Source organism: Phalacrocorax carbo, unplaced genomic scaffold, assembly GCF_963921805.1.
Source record: "Phalacrocorax carbo unplaced genomic scaffold, bPhaCar2.1 SCAFFOLD_36, whole genome shotgun sequence".
Taxonomy (NCBI): Eukaryota; Metazoa; Chordata; class Aves; order Suliformes; family Phalacrocoracidae; genus Phalacrocorax; species Phalacrocorax carbo.
Genome location: NW_026990495.1, coordinates 642562 through 651246, shown reverse-complemented (window position 1 = coordinate 651246; position 8685 = coordinate 642562).

The window sequence follows — 8685 nt, the reverse complement described above, 5'->3', positions numbered from 1 at the left end:
CTGGAAGCGCGTGTTCTGCAAGGAGGCGGCGGGAGCGGGCTGAAGGGCTCCGTGGGGCGGGGGCAGCACAGGAGCTGCAGGCAAAGCTCTGCCTCAGCCTCAGGACTCACAGGGCTCATGGGCAGCACCCCCTGCCCCGGCAGGGCTGCCACAGCGTACCCCGAGGCAAAGCCGCCAGCCTGCAGCCTGCTTCGAGTACCCAGCTGTCCTGGGTAGAGACTGGGGGTCCTCACAGCCCCTGGGGGCGTTGGCATGGCCAAAACCACTCTCTCCCGTCACTGCCTCTCCAAAGCCCTGCCTGGCAGGGAGGCTGCTAACCTCTCTCTCTCTGAAAGTGCAGCCTGGTGATAGTCTTAAAATAAGGTAAATGCAGGCTGCTGCCAGCAAAGTTGGCCGCAGGCGTGAATGCTTTGAGCAGACCCTTCTGCCTCTCTATGGGGAGATGGGGACAGGACAGGCTGTGAAATGCCTGTCCGAAGGCCCTTGGGGCCGAGGCCCCTCGCGACTCCCACTGGGGGACATTGCTGGAGGAGAGCATGCCAGCAGACGGGCTGTGGTGGCACGAGCCGCTTCCCTTCCCCCCTGCAGTCTCTCCTGCGTGCTGGTACAAGCCACTCGCCTGCACATCTGAGCTGTCGTATTTAGCAAAGCAGGCAGCCAAGCACAGGAGCGACTCTTAGCTGATGCGGTGCTGGGCTGAGTGAGGGTCTTGCAAAAATGATAGTGGGGACTGGAACCCCCATACATCCCCCTCAGTGCATCCGCACACAACTTGCTCCCTTAGCAGGCAGAAAGCGACTCCTGGCTCAATACTGAGCTGGAGCAAAGCGATGAAGCAGGAAAAGCTTCAGTGGGAGTTTTCATACTCGGGGCAAGTTTGATCAGAGATGTGGTCACGTGAGCCTCTGAGTAGGATCCGTTTAGGAGCACACAATAAATATTGCCAACTGTTTCCTGCAGCACCAGGCCTTGTTAGCTGACTTGTGAGCCAGGCTGAGCGTTGCAGCGCCGCAGTGCTGTAACGAGCTGCTCCTCCTGCCCAAGGGACCGTTACGAGCTCACCTGAGGCTGAAGTGAAACATGGGTTCAGAGATCAGTGCCAGGGTGCCTGGGCAGCAGCCCAAGCTGCCACCCCTTTGCACCCAAGGGTTAAGTGGCATCGGTGGGTGCAGACGCTGGGGTACATTTTCCAGAGCTCATGTCGCTATCCATTTATACCAACAAGGTGCACACAGGTCTGTGAATCCAGGCAGGTTTATTGCATTTCAAGCGGGAATAAAACTCCTCAACTCCGGGAGTATTAAAGCGCTGGCACTGCTTTATTCGGCACCGGGTGCGCGGGGGAGAATTCCTCCTGGCGTGCACACCTACCATAATTCCTTTTTCACATTTATACATGAAAGTTAACACACCACGCCTACCTAATACATAACCACTGACCTGGCTGGGCATCCCCTTCTTCCATTGGTCAATATAGTCTCTGCTTAAGTTTAAAGGTACAATGTGATTTTCATTCACTGCGCGTGCTCAGGAGGAGTGGCGGGGTAGTCCTTTCATCCCCCAATTGAGTTGGTGGTCGCAGTCTCCCCCTGCCAGGATTACCTTTCCCCCAGTGACAGTGCTTCAGCAATTGCCCGGTTTTTCAGGGCGGCTGGGTCCGGAGACCATGGAAGCAGGCCAGAAGACCTTGCCAAATTCTTTGCTGAAGCTTCTGGGAGCTGCTTCTTCCTTTACTATCCTTATGGGCAAATGAGGTAGAGCAGGATAAGACTGTCTTGATCACGATAGTTCAAAAGACCTCGCAGGGCAGCCAGATGGAAGGTGTTGAATGAGGCTGTCGCTGCGGGCGACGGTGAATGAGGCCGTCGCTGCTGTTGTGCCCGTCACGCCACAGCAACTGCCCGTCTCAATGATTTCCCATCTTGCTGCTGATTTCCTGTCCTCAGTGCTGATTTCTCATGCCGGTGAGGGTTTCCCATCCCCACGATGGATTCCCATCCCCACGGTGATTTCTCATCCCGATGATGGCTTTCCATGCCAGCAATGATTCCTCAGCCCCGTGATGGCTTCCCAGTGTCATGGTTTTAGCTGGGATAGAGTTAACTTTCTTCACTGCAGCTGGCCCAGTGCTGTGCTTTGGACTTGGTATGAAAACAATGTTGGTAACACACCGAAGTTTTGGTTGTTGCTGGGTAGTGCTTGTACTAGTCAAGGGCTTGTCTAGCTTCCCATGCTCTGCCGGGTGCACAAGCGGCCGGGAGGGGAGGGGGCACAGCCAAGGGAGCGGATTCAAAGTGGTGACCAAAGGGACATTCCGTATCATGTGACATCATGCCCAGTATGTTAACTGGGAGGGGCTGGCCAGGGGATGGAAGCAGGAATCGCGGCTCGGGGACAGGCAGCGTCGGTTGGCGGGTGGTGAGCGGTTGTATCGTTTGTGTTTCTGTTTTTTTCCCTTTTTCCCTTTTACTCTCTGTTATATTATCATTATTATTATTATTAGCATAATCATTCTTCTTATTGTAATTATTTTATTGTAATTGTTAAACTGTTCTTACCTCAACCCACAAGCTTTGTTATTTGCTCTTGCTCTTCTGATTCTCTCCCGCGTCCCACAGGGTGGGGGCAGTGAGCGAGCGGCTGCGTGTTTAGTTGCCGACTGAGGCTGAACCATGACAGCAGGACAGGCTGCAGGCTCAGGGCTCTTGCAAGGCTAAAAGGCCCACCGAAACCAAGGTCTTCGCCCCTTGGCTATCAACCAAAGTCTTTGTCCCCTTGGCTATGGCAGTTGCCTCTGCCACCAAGGCTCAGGAGGAGAATCTGCACTGGGAGGTTTTCAGGCTCTACTTTCCCAAGGGCTCTGGTCAGGGCTTGGCCTTTCTGCTTCATGAAACTAGCTAAAGGGTTTTCTCCCCATCAGGGACGCCTGCATTTTGCATTTTTCAAACCATAACCACAGCCTCCAATTACTTTCTCTAACGAGTCCATGGGGAGGCTTTGTCGGTAACAGCCCTTAGTGGGGCCCATTAATGAATGCTTCAAGGTACTTTGGGTTTTGCTTCTGACTTTGACTTCCTGAGAGGTTTGTTCAGTGTCCCGACAGTATCTGCGGTTCATGGACTCAGCCCCAATACACCGGGGGGCTCCTTAAAATACTGATGAGCCATGTCTCATCCTCTAATTTTTTTCAAATCCTCAAGACTTAGGCAGCTAATGGAGAGGTTTTGTAGGGGAAGAAGATTACAAAGAGCATCTAATACAAATTATTTTAAAAGGTATAGTTACGACTTTTCAGTTTAGAAATGTATATTCCGTTGATATTGATCCAGAGTGTTTCTTCAAGGGGCTTGGACAGTTAGGAAAAGCAGGCCCTTAAGGTCCAACACTGTACGGACAACCTTGCTCCTCACCTCCCCAGCGCCAGCATTTCTCTCATCAGCTACCTGTGACTTGCGTCGCTTTTCCATACATCACGCTTCTCCTCTGAAGTTTGCAGCTGTATGCCACAGCTCCTTTGCACCAACTCCCAACCCGTCTTCCTTAGAGAACTGGCTGTATGCAGGCACAGCATCCAGTAAAACATCGTAAAGTTTCATAAACAAGAAAAAACACTCTGCGACCATACGCTAAGTAGAAGCTGCGTCCAATGAGGTTACGTTTCTACGAGGGATAGTCTTATGAGGAATGTTTTAGAGTGATAGGTACAAAAAGGTAGATATAAATATAATTAAAGAGTCATCTAAGGAGACAACTAGACTGTTGGAAGACATGTAATATTTGCTCCCTGAACCTCACAGCAGCAGCGTAGGTGAGGCGACTCTGAATGAACAAAGAGCAAGGGAAGGAGAAAACTGGAGAATAATGGAAAGAGCCTTTGTGCGGACAGCCTGCTGAAACTCCTTAACACCCAACTATACTAGATTGAGGGGTAATCCCTGCCTTAGTCAATGTGATCTTTTTAGGTGAGTCTTTATCTAGTTTCTAGCAGTTTCATTTTTTCTGCTCCTGATTTACATAAAAACCCTATAAAGCATAAACACTGTTGTTCAGTAATGCACATACTCTGTCCTGTGCTGGTAAAAGTTGGTTTAGGTCTAATCGGTTCCATATTTACCATTTGTGATAACAATTTGATTTCTTTGTGTAGGGCTGTGATCCTCTCTGCGCTTTCATTAGTGGCTTTTTCTAATTCTCTTGACATATTTGCAATAGCTCTTTCTAGTTTTGCAACCCCGTAACCGTGGTATAAAAGCTGTTACAGAGAGGTGGAACTTAGTGCCACGTTCTGCCCGAGGGCTGTAAGACATTTTGCTGCAGGTATCAGTAGTTAGGAGCTACAGAGGCAGAAGAGATACTGGTTCTAACCTGAGCGGAGGGTATTAGTGCACTTAGAATGCACTTTTCAGCTCAGGCTGAGGCGGCGTTTGGTGCCTTAATTTTGTCTTGTTTTACGCCACTGCATTGGAAAACGGGTTGTGTGGCTGTTGCAGAAACTGCTCACTAGCAACGTTTTGGCTCAAGGGTGTATCTGTGAGTGAGAAGCTGTGCAGGCACTTGGAAGCCACCTTGCACAGGAGTGTTCTCTCTGTCTAAATTATACTTTGGAATGTCTTGTGACTATAATTTCTTTTCTACACCAAAGGCTGAGCATCATTTCATCGTTCGTTTCTAACCGTGCTGTTTTTCCTGGTCCTACGTGTTGACCCTGTCAGGGCAGTACTGAAGTTTGATGGCAGAACATTTATGGTGCCTATACGTAAGAACTGTTCTTAGAGAAGTCTCTTTTAAATCTGCTAAATGGTGCTTGATTCTCAGAGGTGATAATGGCTTCTTATTCCTTAGTATGATATTTCAGTTTGATAATCTGCCATCTTGATAGGTTTCAATACGATTCAAGAGTTTGGGATATGACTTTTCAGGAAGAAGACTTGTGAAGTGTTCTCATTCCTTAAACACCAAATTTGAGTGAAGCTTGAGTGAAGATGGCCTACTTGTTCAGAATATGCGAGCTGTCTAATCTTTGACAGTTCATTAACTGTTGCTTTTTGTAATGGGAATCTAGTCATAGAAGCAACAGTAATCTATGCTAAAAGTAAACAGGGTTTTACATATCAGTGGGAAAAAAAGGTGCGATGAACTCTCTTTTTCAGATGCTGGGAAGGCTGTCCTTCTTGGGCAGTGATGCATGAAAAGCGCTCTCGTGCCTGCCCAGTGCTTGCCTGGCGTGCAGGGAGAGCTCAAAAGTGGCAGCTCCTGGTGGTGCAGCAAGGCTGGAGCCCCTCCAAGCACAGGCTGTTCTGCACCAGCAAGAAGCCCTGGGGAAACGGAGCCAAGGGAAGAGCAGAGCTGGCTTCTGCTCCAAACTTGCCGTGGGCAAGAGAGGCAGGGAGAGCCAGGGCACGAGGGGCACCTGGGAGGTGCAAGAGCAGCAGGCAAGAAGCAGGGGAAAGGCCCAGAGGAGCCCTGGCAAGGGGCTGTGCTCAGTGCTCGAGCGGACAAGAAGCAAGGCCCGGGGGCCACCCTGGAGGCCTGTCCTGGGAGTCGAGAAAGCTTCCTCCCCCGGGCGCGGGGCATGAGGGCCACTTTGGTGGAGCAGGAGCAGCAGGCATGCGGCCCAAAGGAGCCCTGGCAAGGGCCCGTGCTCAGCGCTGCAGAGGAAGGCAAAAACCCGCGGTGACACTCTCTAGCCCACACCGTGAGGGGAAAAAAGCCTTCCTCCCCCCTGCAGCTGCAGGGCCCGAGAGGCCATCTCGGTGGCGCATGCGCAGCAGGCAGTAACCCATCTCAAAGGGACCAGAGGAGCCCTGACAAGTGGACCTGCTCCAGGCTGCAGAGGAAGGCAAAAAACCCCAGGGAGCAGTGCCAGTCTGCCCTGGGGGAAAATTCCTCCCGGAGCCCGGTGCTGGTGATGCATGGGCTCTTCCCAGAGCACGTGGGCAAGACCTGCCTCCTCGTCCCACAGGCTGGTCGTGCCTGCCGGGAGATGCCCAGGCCTATTCTCCCTCCATGGAGTCGTCTCAGGGGCTTGCAAGAAAAGCAGGCCATGGGACGCTGCTGCCTTTTATCCTGTCGCGGGGCGTGGGGACTGCTGCGTTGCCGGGTGGTGGCCCTGCGACATGGGGATGACACGGGGGCCCTCCATGCGCAGCCCCAGCCGCCAGCCCTCTGCCCAGCCTCCTTCGGAGGAAGGCTTTTGGGGTGCTGGCCCTGAGGCAGTACCCGTGTACCCAGGAGGCCCAGGGCTCTGTCCCTGCCCTTCGTGGCCATGCACTGGGCACAGCTGCCTGCTGGGCATCCCTGACGTGTCCTCTACCACTCGGCCCCAAGGAGAAACCTCACGCTGTTACTCATAGAATCAGAGAATGTCCTGAGTGGGAAGGGACCCACAAGGATCATCAAGTCCAACTCCTGTCCCTGCACAGGACACCCCAAATTCACACCGTGTCTCTGAGGGCCTTGTTCAAGTGCTTCTGGAATATCGCCAGGCTTGGTGCTGTGATGCCTCCCTGGGGAGCCTGTTCCAGGGCTCCACCATCCACTGGGGCAAGACCCGTCTCCTAATGTCCAGCCTAACCCTCCCCTGGCACATCTTCCTGCCATTCCCTTGGATCCTATCGTTGGTCACCAGAGAGAAGAGATCAGCGCTTGCCCCTCCTCCTCCCCTTGTGAGGAAGCAGCAGACCACCATGAGGGCTGCCCTCAGCCTCCTCTTCTCCAGGCTGAACAAACCCAGGGACTTCAGCCACTCCTTGTACGGGTTCCCCTCTAAACCCTTCACCAAGTTTGTGGCCCTCTTCTGGACGCTCTCCAGTCGCTTTATATCCTTGATGTCCTGTGGCGCCCAACACTGCCCACAGCACTCGAGGTGAGGCCGCCTTCATACGGTTGGTGACTGCCCAGCTCTCCAGTCTGTCCAGATCCCTCTGCAGGGCCTCTCTGCCCTCAAGAGTGTCAACAGCTCCTCCCAATTTTGTGTCCTCAGCAGACTGAGTTAGTAAGTTAGTATTCCTTCCAGTCCTGCATCCAAGTCATTTCCAAAGAGATTAAGAAGTGCCGGGCCCCAAGATGGAGCCCTGCGGAACCCCGCTAGTGACTGGCCGCCAGCCCAATGTAACCCCATTTACTATAACCCTTTGAGCGCAACCCCCCAGCCAATTGCTCGCCCACTGCATTACACGTTTATCCAGCTCTATGCTGGACATTTTGTCCAGGAGGAGACTGTGAGAGACAGTATCGAAAGCTTTACTGAAATCCAAAAAGATGCCATCGACAGGCTTCCCTTGGTCAGCTAGGCGGGTAACCTTGTCATAGAAGGCAATAATATTCTTTGTTGAACGCCAACAGTCGCTCCCATTTGTCGTCAGTCTCCAAGTCTATACTCTCGTGGGACTGCTCCAGGCCTTTGCAGGAGGGCTTTAGCAACGGGCTTGTGGGGCGCGGGGCTGGTTTCCATTTCTCCGGGGCCTGGAGGGTGCTGGGCCGTTCCTGCAACACCTTCTTGGCCGAGTTGGACAGCCATGTGGGCCGGGGCGGAGGCGGGCGGGCCGGGCGTCTGTCCGGGCTGGTGGGGGCTGGTGGGGGCGAGGCTCCCGAAGCTGCGGCGAGGCACCTGTGGAGAGAGGAGGCTGCTGAGGCCCCGCCATGGCTGCGGAGCTGGAGGGGTGTGGGGCAGAGCTGCACACCCCATGGGGTGTGGGCACCCGGCTGCACGTGGGAGCTGTGGGCACAGAGAGCTCTGTGCAGAAAATGAGGCTCCCCACACCCCTCAGCTGGGGCTCTGCTCCCATGAGCCCATGGCTCGTCCCCTCTCGGCCCTGACCGTCCTGACCTGCCTGCTCTGCACGTGCCGGGAAGGAGACCTGACCCCGGCAGACCGCGGGGACCAAAGCTGGGCAGGGCACTGCAGGGCCGGGAGAGCCTCCTGTCCTCCTTTCTCAGCGTGCCTGGCAGAGGCCAGCACTCGGCTTCCCTGGCCAGACAAGGCGGCAGTCTCGGCTCTCTGTTCCGTGAGGTGCTCTCCATCCTCTCTTCAGAATATATATCCAAAGAGCTACGTACCCCTGCACCTGCCTGTGCTGAGAACACGCACGCTGGCAGTGCTGGGGTGCAGGCGGGACAGGGTTACTCTCTTTCTCCAAAGCAAGGCTGAGAGCTGGGAAGGTTCCTCACTTGCTGGGACACCTTGGCCAAGGTGAACATCTGGAATTTACAGCATCACCTCACAGGCTGATTTCTGCTGCTAGGTTCTAGGGAGATGACACTATGGCGCTTCTCGCTTTCTATGGCAATGTCATCCCTCGTTGGTTTTCTTCCTGTCCTTGCTCTACCTACGTCTGTTGCTGGGTCTGCGCTTGTCGAGGCAGGGCCACTTTTAACCCACACTTGCAACAGTAAGGACAGGTTTCAGAAAAGAGTGCCCATGAGTTGAGAGGACAGTTAAAACATCTTACAGCAGAAATCTCAGGAGACTTTGGCCAGTAACTAACTCGGCACTCCAGAATACCCTACCTCGAAATGCTGCGTGGCTAATAGCACCCATCTCACACGGAAGTTTGGCAACGCCTCCCCCCTGCCACCAACTCACCGTCTTCTCTTCCTCCACAGACGGATCACACAACAGGAAACCATCCCAAGCAGCATGGAGCCCAAGGCCGCCATGCCGCTTTCTGTGTAGTACTTCCAGAA